This window comes from Neopelma chrysocephalum, unplaced genomic scaffold (assembly GCF_003984885.1).
Source record: "Neopelma chrysocephalum unplaced genomic scaffold, ASM398488v2 Primary Assembly neopelma1_75, whole genome shotgun sequence".
Lineage (NCBI taxonomy): Eukaryota > Metazoa > Chordata > Aves > Passeriformes > Pipridae > Neopelma > Neopelma chrysocephalum.
Window position 1 is genome coordinate 9,832,875 of NW_020897736.1, and position 12,153 is coordinate 9,845,027.

General features: G+C 41.2%; 1 long non-coding RNA gene across 1 annotated transcript; it reads right to left on the bottom strand.

Annotated features, from left to right (window-relative positions):
* Nucleotides 1-1,412: 1,412 nt before the first annotated feature.
* On the bottom strand, nucleotides 1,413-4,714 carry LOC113970173. The gene is made up of 3 exons (XR_003535063.1): nucleotides 4,583-4,714; nucleotides 3,345-3,550; nucleotides 1,413-1,645 (listed from the first exon to the last, which is right to left on the bottom strand). It is a non-coding gene; the product is annotated as an uncharacterized LOC113970173 (long non-coding RNA).
* Between the last annotated feature and the right edge of the window lie 7,439 nt (nucleotides 4,715-12,153).

Here is a 12,153-nt window from a genome sequence, read left to right on the forward strand (position 1 = left end):
TGGGAAGAACACCTTTTCCAGTCATCAATCACAACACAGCATTTCAGGTTTTCATTAGGAATCTCCAAAATCGCATTGTGTATAACATACAGGCCCGGATGTGTGTACCCACTGAAGGCATCCTGGCTGTAGCTGCTGTATGTTTAGGGAAAGCCACTCTGCTCTTGTCAAACTCCTTTGACAGCCCTGACACCTGAAGCACGGGGCGGTGCAGGCAGAAGCTTTCACACGGTGACCGGGAGCTCCATCTCGCAGATTTGCTTCCCCTCCCGTTCCTTTATGAAAATGGATTGTCAGAGCAGCTGGTGAGACAGAAGTGTCTGCCTGTATCTCAGTGTGGCTGGTACTGTGATCCACCACCAGTACATGCTGAACCAGGCTCCAAACGGGGAGGGGGAAGGGGGCAGTTTCATTTGCTGCCAAATCCCTTAAGCAGTTGCTTGTTTTGTCTCTCTGTCTGAGCAGATTTTTTCTTTGCTTTTCTTCTTACTCCACCTGCAACATTTCCCCCACTCTGTTTTCTCATAAAGGGGAGGGAGACAGGCAGACACTTATAGAGTGGTTTTATTTTTATTTATTTATTATTTTGGGTGCAGAAGATGCCTGCCAAGAGGAAGCCTGCAGTTACTGAGCTGCGCAGGAGGGCGGAGAGGTTGGCTGCTCTCGGAGGTTCTTGGCGCTCGGAGGCTGATTGGAAACACCATGCGTGACAGTGCACAAAAAAGACACTCGACAGATCACCAAATTTCACAGTCCCACCTCGGCACCTCCAGAAGAGCTCAGGGCACGTCCTTCTTGCTCATTAGCCTGCTATATTATTAGCAGATGTTTACCAGCCTGCATACATATGTGCTGACCTGTATGTATGATCTGCCCCAAGAGAAGGTCAGGCAATTCTTGACCATAGGAGCCATTGAGCCTTTTCCCACTAATGGAGCATCCCTAAATGAGCAGCACCAGGATTGCCTTCAACTCCCCAACCCAAAGATGTGCAAGGGAACAGCCTAAGACAAGTTTCCCCATGCTCTGCAAGCTTAATATTAACAAGAGCCATGAGGATAATTATCCTTCATTTGCATTCACAAAACAGGACTGGGGCATCACCGTGTGAATCCAAACACAGCCATGTGAGCACACGTGGCCAGGAGCAAGCACTCCATGACTTCTGCTGACAAGGTTTATGGCACGGACAGCCCCTTCCTCAGTGTGCTGTTAGGGGCTAATAGTCTGGCCCTATGTCAAATGGTAAAGTTAATAACTGTGGTAATAAAAGAGTATTGCAGGAGAGCAGTGAAAACATATGAAGGATTTTTCTCTCATTGACATGTAAACAAATTCATTGTTGTTAGTGTTTTCAGTGAAAAGAATGGCTTTCTATTGGGAAACAAACCCAGAAAGATTGAAAACTGCCAAAGCGGAGGAGTTTTCAGCCAGATCTATTATTTTTATATACTCACACACCTGTAGGCATGCACAGAACACAATACATTTTAAAAGAGAATTCCACATGGAGAAGTTATTATTAAATCATTTCCCAGTCAATCATTTTCGCTCCAAACTTGGAGATGCAGTTTATCTGATGTTCTGACTAGCAGATGAAAGCTTTGGGTCTTCCAGTGTTTCCAATGCATCATCCCTAGCACTCCTGAAAGAAATCAATAGTGGTAAAAAAAAAGACGTGAAAAATAGAGAATTTTCGGGATATGGAGAGAATTAATAAATTCACTTTGTGAGATAAATGGGATGAAAAGGATAATACAGTGTTTCCAATCCATGAGGGTCTTGTACCAATTTAAATCATACAAGGTATGATGCACTGGCACAAATGTGCTGATTTTAACACATTAATGGACTTTTGTAGGGATTTTGTTCTTTTGCTGAAATCTACAGCTGGGAGGTACAACTGGTTGGTCCAGTCTGAGTTTGCAGAAGGGTACATGTGGCCATGAAGGTACATTTAGCTGTGTACACTCTAAATGTGTGTTGTATGGATGACCATTTTAATTTGAGGGAAGATCTCACAAGGCAGCTGGGAGATAAACTGGCTTTACGTCTTGGATCTCCATGACTCGAGCATCTTTCTGGTTAAGTATCTTTTGTTGATTGTGTTGATGAGAAAATGTGACTATAAATCTACAGCACCAAATTCAAACTATTTAAAATTAACTTTTGAAATGCGCTTTTACCTGATCAACCAGGTATCTGCTTTCTTTGATATCTCTACACTGGAGGGTAACTGTTCAATTACATATTAGCTGTCTCCACAGAACCCTACCTAAGCTTCCAAATATGTTTTCTGGTATCCATGGCCTGCAGGAATTTTATACATCTCCTTCTCTGTGACTTTATAAGTCAGCCATAAAAGTTTGTGATGGGGTGGAACATAGTGATGTCCACAATCTCAGTCTGGAAAAATGCTTTATATAAAGTGTCATTAAAATGGATTTGACAATTTTTTATTTTTATTTTTTCAGCAGCAAGCAAAAACGAAAAGGGGGAAGGAAGAGAGAAAGCATTCAACACTGACTACATTTTTTTTTTACTTCTATGACCAGTAAGAGAAAAGGGAAAGCTTTGATTTCTTTAAGTGTGCATGACTCTAGAAGTTGGGGGGAGCTTAGCCCCTTTGGATAGAGTTGAACTGCTCGTGTATTCATATTATTAATGGCTTTTGGTAATGATTTTACTGCACAAATTGTTATGAGACTGTTACAATGCAAATGGGATACCAGTGAGATTTTCTGTCTGAAGACCCCAACCACAGACCACAGATATCACTGGAAATTCTCCTATTTAATAGATTTTGGATCACTCTCTATGCTCATAACAATGCAGCCTACTTATTACTTAGTGGCATTCATTTTGTACCAGGACTAGAGTAGATACTGATGTTGAAAAAGCCTTTTTTTCCCCCCTGTAACACTGTCTCTTCAAGAATTGCTGCCGAATGTCCTTGAAGACATAATAGCTTCATAAACCCAGGTATGATTTTTCACAGGTAGTTCACAGGGCTGTCAGTTCCTGTGCTTTTTAATTCATAGTTTGAGGAGTCTGCCTAAAAGCCCATGCACTGGGATGCATGTGATGACAGGAACCCCCCATAAAAGTCTCCAGACATTTCAGGTGAGGACAAAGGCTTGCAGGGATGACCTGGGGACATGCTGAAGGCTGGGGAAAAAAGAGAAAGAAAAAGCAGCAGGCAAAAAAAAAGGAATATATTACATATATTGTTGGGGTTTGCTGGAGAAAGGAGTACCTATGAGTAAGCCATACTCCAAATCATGAAGAATTTAGGGCAGCCAGATGCTTAGACTACATGTACTTTAGGCCAGGCTTAGAACAACCTTGCCATCCTGCAAAGGGCATCTGGGAGTTTCCTCAGCATCACTTGCTCTCTGTGTGTAATAGTCCAGCACTGCAGTCACTGCATTGAGTGAAGTCATTAACAACGAATTTCCTCTTGAGGCACATCTGAGGCAGTACTTGAAAGTCTCCAGAGCCTGACCCGCTGCAGAAACTTGGAGCAGCTCACCCATCCCAGAGTCAATCCCTGTAAAATCCCTGAGATTTAGCAACAGTTTTGAGAAAGGGGAAGAAGGAAGCAAACGGCTCTGCAGGTCACAAACTCCTTCAGCCCCATTTTCAACCAGATACAATAAACTTGCTCACACAAATGAAAGGTCTAGTTTGTGTATGCTCTCATCTATGGTTATCCCTGCACGCTGCAGGTTTGCAGAGGCATGGGATGCATTGGCAGCAAGTTTCACTACACAGGGCAGTCACTCCAGTGCTTGTGCCTGAAGAGAGCTTGAAAGAGTTAAAGGCAATAAAGTGCTCAGGAATGGCTTGTTTGCAGCATGGACTGCTATTTTTTTTTTGTCAGCTTTGTGACCTGCAGGCACGCACCTGGTCTCAGGGTCAAGTTACAACCAGGATCCCTGGCCCAGGGTCAGGACCTGGCTGATGATAAGAAAGGGAGGCCCTCCTTTGGCAAAAACCATCACTTAAAGAAACAAGAGAATATTAAGGAATATTAGATGTCACTCTGTCTTCCTTTAGGGTTCATTTCCCTTCCTTTAATTATCACAAAAGGTAAACACTAAATATTCCAGGGAGTCATGATCAGGGGAAACTCCATGAACTGCACATTCGTTATGGCCTTGTTGTGAATGCAATGGGAAAAAAACCAGAAAAGTTAGTGGGCTGCCCTTATTAAACTTCACTTAGCTACTGTTAATTATGGACCTAGATTGAGACTGAACAGCTCTAGATTGAACATTTCAGCTCTCCCCTACTGCAGCATCATTTAAAAACTGTAAGAAAATGTCAGTGAGAAGAGACCATCTGTTTTCTGAGTGGAAGCCCACAGAAGGAAGAAAGAAAAGAAAAAAGAAGAAACAATGCATGCATAAACCTTCAGCTAATGCTTATCTTTTGGGTAGCTGGCTTGTAGGGAGTTGGAGTGGATTTAGGGATATTTATGCAAATCATAAATGGTAGCTATGGACTATATATATTTTTAGCAATATTGTTTTACTTATTTCACAGGCAGGTAAACGAAAGCACACAAAAATTTAAATACCTTATTTTCAGTCATCAAATAACCAGATATTGAATCCTGATGCTCTTTCTTATGTTCTAACCACTAAACAAAACTGCCAGAGATGTCCCAGAGTGCTTAATAAATTGTGCCCAGGGGGTTATTTTCCTATGACTGAAATGCAGCTGGACTGAAAGGCTGCTGTCACTCTGCACAGACTTAGCTCTGTAAAATGGGGTGTTGCCAAAGGAACTCATAGGGGAAATTTTCGGTACAGTTGGCAAGGTGTGATTACAGGCTCTGGATTAGTGCCAGGATCTAATGCAGACCTAACACCCTCCTTCCTGGAAAAACTGTGGGCTCTTTAATAGCCCTTAGTTTTATGTTTCACCTGCACGTAAATGAGTGGCACCAATGGGAGATGGAGGTAGCTACAGTGCTGTGAGCACCATTAAATCTTCCTCAGAGCTGAAGCATTTCATAGTGATCAGTATTAGCCATTGACCTGATTTGTCAGCCTATCAAAAGGGAGTCACGTTCCTGGAATTACCCTTCTTCTCTCTTCATTCCCTGAAAATAGTTCATGGCAAGGATTAGTCTGTAACACACACTGGTGCTTGAGTACCCTGGTGCAAATGGAGAAATCTCCACTGGGCATTGCACTTTGTCTTTATATTTAATTTGTGTGGGATTTTACTTTTTCACCTTTTTTTTTTTTTTGGTCATTGGGTCTGTCTTGGATATCTGGGTTCAAAAAGTTCACCTTCTTAGAAGGCATGAGATGTGACATTATCTAGTTAAAACTGTCCACTTTGGAAAGACAATGTGACTTTAAATCTCTCTTGGCCCTTTGTAATAAATGTTATAGTTTAAGCAAGCAATGTCTTTCCATTAAAACTATAAACTTGACTAGAATAATTAAGACTGATTTAAAGTAAAATTAAGTTTGACATGTGGCAGGTGAAGTGGTGCTATTAATTTCGACTGCATATTTGGTGACAATGGATGAGGGAAAATGGGGGGCATGGGTAAAAAGGGCAGAGCTGTAAGTCCTTTCAGGTTCTTGGTCAAGTTGAGGATGGAGAATGAAGCATATTTCAACTCTTTGTGGGTTGTCATTTGCCTTGGAAGTAGGAGACAAGAGCTTGTGTTTGTTCTTGACTATTATCTGCAATGGATCCAAGGGAAAAGGGAGAAAAGGGGAAATGAATATTTAGAAAGATGGCCCTCCTTTGGCCTTTTATTTTTTACCCTTTATTTATAGCTACTGTATATTTTTTCTTATTAATTTTATAATTTCTAAGCTGCCCACCATTGGAATTCCCGTGGAAGGAACTTATCTGCCTCTTACCATTATTTGAGGGGAGGCATTTTTCAGACTGTGATTTTAGATGGAGACAAAGATGACAGAACCTCTTCAAAACTGTCTATGGTAATGAAATTGTATCCCAAGGACCACTCTAGGAGCCAATCCATTCTCAGGCTGATTTCTCATTTCATATAAAATCCAGCTGAAACCTAAACCTGAGTAAGACCAGCTTGATCTAGTGCCCAGATCTAGTAGAGACTAGTTTGGGTGTGAGCCTACGTTGCATCCTCCACTGAGATTATCAAAAAGGTCTTGTTATTATAGTCATCAACCATCTCATTTCCTGCCAAAGATTATTGGCGTGAACTCTCTCCAGAGTCCATCAGTGCCCTTGATCCTGAGAAATTACTGTTGAGAAATAGAAATAATTATGTTCTCCTCCTCCAACCCAGATGTGGTATCCACATCTTGACAGCTTTTCCTGTCCAACGTCAGCCAAGGGATTGAAACACTAGTACCCGGGGAAGGATTTCCTTTTTTGAAATCAATAAATTCTAATTGCCAATCATGCAAATAAATATGCCTTGCTGGAGCAATGTTATAGTCCACCAGGACCGAACCACATTAACTCATTGAGGAAACCTGATTGCAGATTGAAGTGAATGAAAGTGTCTTTTAGGGGACCCTGCCACCCTGGTTCTGATGATTGGATTCTAATTACATACATATTACTTTTACCGAGCTTATTAATGACAAACATATCAACCTTTCTACCGGAAAGTGAAGTAAAAATCCAATTTGAATAAAGAATTGCAAATGGCTCGTGTAAAAGACTGCACACAAAACAAACCAGATGTTTCAAGCTGCATTGAGAGAGCTTTACAGAGCAGCTGGGAGAATTTTTTTTTTTCCATCAGCCATTGGTAAAAGATATACATTGCCAGCACACAAACTGCTTCCATTTTTAATACTCATATAATTGGTTTACTCCTGTAACCAATGCAATATTAAGTCAAAAGGGGTGGGGGGGGTGGTGAAAGAAAACAATAGTACTGGTCAAAGTTTACAAAGGTCATGGGGTTTGTGGATGGAGAGGAGAGTGGAGGAGGATAGAGGTTATTTTTCCCCATAAAGCTTTCTTATTTACTGCAAGGTTGTGAAATTTGGAAAAAAATACTAATAAAATTTATTGCCAGGGGTTGTAAGAAGATCATACCTTGGTTCTATTTTCAGCTCCAAACAGATTATAGGACAATGGAGCATAAATGGAAATTAAAACAGATTTAGAACAGACGTTAGGAAGCACTTTTTCACATCGAGGATAATAAATGTGTGGAATGGCCTATCAGGCAAGGTTGTAAAGGCAAAGACACTGGGATCATTCACGCAACAACTTGGGAAATAGCGCACTAAAATGGAATGAGTCTGGATGGTGAGACAGCCTCTGTTTAGATTTCTGGGATGCTTCAAGTCTGCATGTTCCCTTTCTTTCCTTTCATTTTCAAACGATAATTTAATCTATGATTTGTTGATGTTTCAGGCAGGTTTGTCAATCACTTTTCCTGTGAGGTGGAAGATCACTTTTTATTCCCATGTCACCTGCCTTGATTTCTTTGGACAGGGAGTGTAGGAGAAGAGAACTTGCTCTGGGAAGCCAGTCCTGCCTCTTGCAAGATCCTGAACACAAAGTGGAGACATCTTTTCCCCTTTGACAGTGGATAGATCTACCAACACCTCACATTCTTGGAGGAGCACATGCTAGCCTTTTTCCCACCAGATCTACCCTTCTCCATAAGGGTGACTCTCATGGCAATCCCAGTAGAGTAGCTCATCTGTGCTCACGCTGTGTATTCTTAGTTTAATTTCAAGATACTCTAGGAATCCTTTCATCTAATGGAGAAATTCTGGGAAAGATATATAATTCCCAAGTACTTACATTGTTTCCAGCACAGCCTTTCTAACATGCACAGGTCTATCCTCTACTCATCTATACCTAAACCACATAATTTTAGGCTATAAGGACAGAGTGGCTTGCATGAATACCTCATTTCAAAGTGTATCCTTGCTTTACCTCACTATTCATGCTCTCCACGAGGGTCTCAGAGTACAAGTGTGGATGTGGTGGGAAGGAGAAGAGAAATATTGAGTCACAGACCAATCACTTAGTGTGCAACTTTCTGCCTTTTACTCCTTGTGCCACCTGCATATGTACCTGGCACAGATGGTACAGTAGCCAACACCAAATTTCACAGTGTTCACCTGCCTAGGTGACAACAAGCAAACCCTACTGCACTCAAAGACAAGAGGAGCTCTGTTCCATCAAGATGTCTTAAATGTTCCTAAAGCTGAGACTCTCTCTCTGCCTTTCTCAGAGAGAAATACTTTGAGGTATTCATCTACGACGATGATGGTGAAGTCTTTTGAGGACTGTGTGTGTGCAGAGAGGTGAATTCTGGAGCTTAAAATTTGACCAATACCTACCAAAATTACTTCATAATCTTGTCATTTTCCAGACATAAGTGGACACATCACCTGTGGACACATGTTCTGCAGTGCTCTCCATCTGGGCAATAAATGGAACTCCTAATATAAAATTACAGCTCATAAACACAAACCACCTAGGCCACCCTTCCTGCACAAACAGACTGAGACTTTGGGGCACTTGCCTTGACTGAAGATGTGGGAACCCGAAACAAGGGAGCACTGAAAACTCCTGAAAGTTCACCAAACCTCACCAGGAAGAAGTCAAGAGAACAGCTGTAGGTTTTAGTTTTAAAAGCCTCACCTTGAATGCCATGATAAGTCAGTGTAGATGCAACCTCTGAGTGAATACCAGTGTTCTCCAGAAGCATCACAACAGATTGTTGCAGTTTCCTTGGGCCATATTATTAACCATATTTAAGATATTTCTGCAGAGATGAACCCAGGTAGTGTGGCCTCAGAGGACAGCACAAGGAACTCAGCAAATATAAAGTGATGAACTGGTGAGTCGTAGTCTGGGACACTCATGTCCATTATTGTGTGTATGTACTCTAATAGTGTATTCTAGCCAAGGATTTCAACGTGCTTTAAAACATAAATTATCTTGACAAAGCTTCTCTGAAGGAGATAAAACTTACACGAGAAGAAGGTCAGAGCCAGAGAGACTGAGGGATTTGCTCAGGGTCACAGCACTGGTGAGTCAGTCAGTTGTGGAGCAATTATAGGAATCCTCCTCTGCAGCCTGTGCACTAAACATCCTCATCACAAATAAGGTAGGAAAAAAATGCATTAATTCCCCACTGCATGCACTGCAATGTAATCATATGTGTGATATTATTTTATTTGTTTAGGATAGGATATAGCATGAATCTGACTGAAGAAGCCATACTTCTGCAGAACTTGAAAAAATACATATTGGCAGCCTCTCTATTCAAATAAGCAAGGATGCCACTAGAAATACAGAAAGGAATGAGCTTTTAGTAATGAAGGTAATCAAAGTGGAAAGTGTCTCTCCCCATGGCCGGGGGGTTGTAATTAGATGATCTTTAAGGTCCCTTCCAACTGAAATCAAACTATGATTCTATGATTCTGTGAAAGGCCTATAAGAAAAAAACAGGGAGAAAATGTTCTAATGACAACTCAGCTGTCCCAGAAGTATGACACCACCAAACTTTATTCAAAGGCACAGAGTGTGTTTATAAGAGATTTATGACAACATTGGAATCAGAAACAATTTTATTGATCACACCAGAACCAGAGAAATTGTATTGTTATATTGATGACAGGTTTAAGAGAAATAGGCTGACTTACCTAATGCCTGTATCTTGCTGGGAAAAGCTCTCTCTGATAAATCAAATCTTAGTATACACATCTTTTGCCAGCTTGATCGATAGAGTATTTACATGCATCAGTAAAGCTCAAGGATTTTAGTCTCAAAATCATAACTTGTTTTACATGCAGGAGTGGGATTGCAGAAAGTGGCAAATCATAGTATCCTGTGTCACTATTATATTGCAAGAGGTTGCTCAAAGGGTAATCCCAGCAAGCGCTTTCCTCATAAGTTTCTTATCTCAGGTAACAAGCAGAACTGTAACCAGCCAACATCCACCCAGCTCCAACAGCCAGTCTGCAACAGCCACAGGACTCGAGGGGCTCACTACCACGTGAGAGCTGCCCATGCCAAGCTCTTTTTGATCTGAGGTGCCAGGAACATCATTCAAACCACCCAGCTACTGAACAGAGGCTGTGCCTGATCAAAATGCACAGTCGGTTGCCAGGGATGATGATGTCCCTTGTGTTGAAGGGACATTTGGCCTGAGTGAGCAAAACAAAGTGGGATGTTCAGAGCTGGTTACAAACCTGACTCCTCATGCCATGGTGGCAACAAGGCAAAACATCCTTTTTTTTTTTTTCCCAAGAAATCAGGCCTAAAGTAATCCCACATGTGTTTCTTGTTTTCAACCCCTACCCCGTAAAGCCAGATTTATTTATTTTTTCAATAAAGCCATCCCCTGGGTTTAATAGTAGCTATTCTAGAATCTGAAGTTAGATTAATCACATCCCACTAGCAGCATTTTAGCTGAATGCAAGGGAGGCCTTTTTGCAGAGCATCTCCTGTGCTGAGCCCAACTCCCCCTGTATCATTAGAGTCGGGGCCAGTGCCCCGTGTTTACGATGGAGGAATGCCGATGAGGGGCTGGAAGTCCTCATTGTCAGCCTGCCACTGACTCTCTGTGTGACTTTGGAATTAAACACAATTTCCCCATGGCTCGCTGTGTCCCTTTTTGTCAAAGCTGAGCCACACTGACAGAGGGTGATGTGTGGGGGAGGTTTACACTACCACTGCAATTTCATGTGCTATCCGTATCCTGTGGACAAATAAATACATTCACTTCTAAGGACAGTCAGTCCGTGCCATCCATCATCACTATAGACACATAGAGGGGAAAAATGATTGTGAAATATGCCCAGAATTTGAGCTGGTTTTGATACCAGTGGATGAGATGCCATTTCTTGGTGCAAAGAGCTGAATGAAAGCCTCGAAACTGTGTGTAATAATTATAAGAGTAACAAACAGGGTTTCTCTTTCAAGACCATTTACACAATTTACTGTGTTATCATTTCTAATTCATATTAATCAGAGGGTTCATGAACTTGTAACTGAGAGCCATTTGTAGCACAAATAACTTTATCTGGCCTCTAAAAATACACATATTAAATATGAAACAATAGGGTTAAATATAAGCAATATGTTTAGGTAATTAACCTGCTGTTTCCACAGATTAATTTAGTCTATACAGGTGGTAAAAGAGCACCCATCACTGTGGCATGAAAACACCATTCAGAATTTAGGAGGCCAAAGAAGAAAATGAAGCTCTATAAATTGTGTTTCTTTCCCTGCCTGGTAGGTAGTTATTAAAAAGGAATAACCTCTGGATAATTGCACTGCAACAGCATGGTAACTACAGCATATTTACAGTCAATCTCTAATAACAGATAGCCCACATAGTTTTTCTCCCAGCGATTTGCCAAGTGGAAGCAAACTCAATTTGAATCCTGCTTTTGCAGCTCGGTGCAGTCTCTTTGCCCCGTTATTACTCTGCTGCTAACAGCGGCCTCGGACTGTCAATATCTTCCCTGCCACGGTTTACACTGGTAGTTGTTATTATATCAGACCATGAAAATTGATGGTGATAACACTCTCTCTAGGAAGGCTCTATACATGTCAGTTATTCAAAATATGTCTCGTTAAATAAATATTTACAAGACTTTTGTTATTTAGCTTATAAACTGTTTGGACTGAGGCAGCTTTTGAGCGGTTGAAGAGCGTTCCAAAGAGTTACTGCAGATTAATCCATGTAAACCACACCAGTGTGCTAAAAATTGCTATAGTGGTTCCTAACTGCCAAGTCTATATCCTTCCAGTCTAAAGAAATACAGGACATATTTTCCTTTGTAATAAAATCTCTCGATAAAAGCAATAAAAAAATACTAGTCCAGAACATGTGATTATCCTGGGGGGGGGTGAAGGGGAATCATACCCATGGGATGACTGGGAAGTTGGCTCATTCTTGCAGCTGGGAGAGTGGATAAGGGTTCGGATTATCTGAGCTACAGAAATAGGGAAACCTTAAAACAGAAAGAGGGAAGAGGAAAGCTATTCAGTTAATAGTTTAGTAATAATAGCTATTCTGTTAATAGCATAGTAATAATTCCAGAATAATCAGTCATCCCCAAAGCAGGCTTAATTTTGTCCTGGACAAAGCCAAAGGACACTAACAACAAAGCAAAAGTAGGCAGGAAAAAAGAAGCCTGTCCTGTT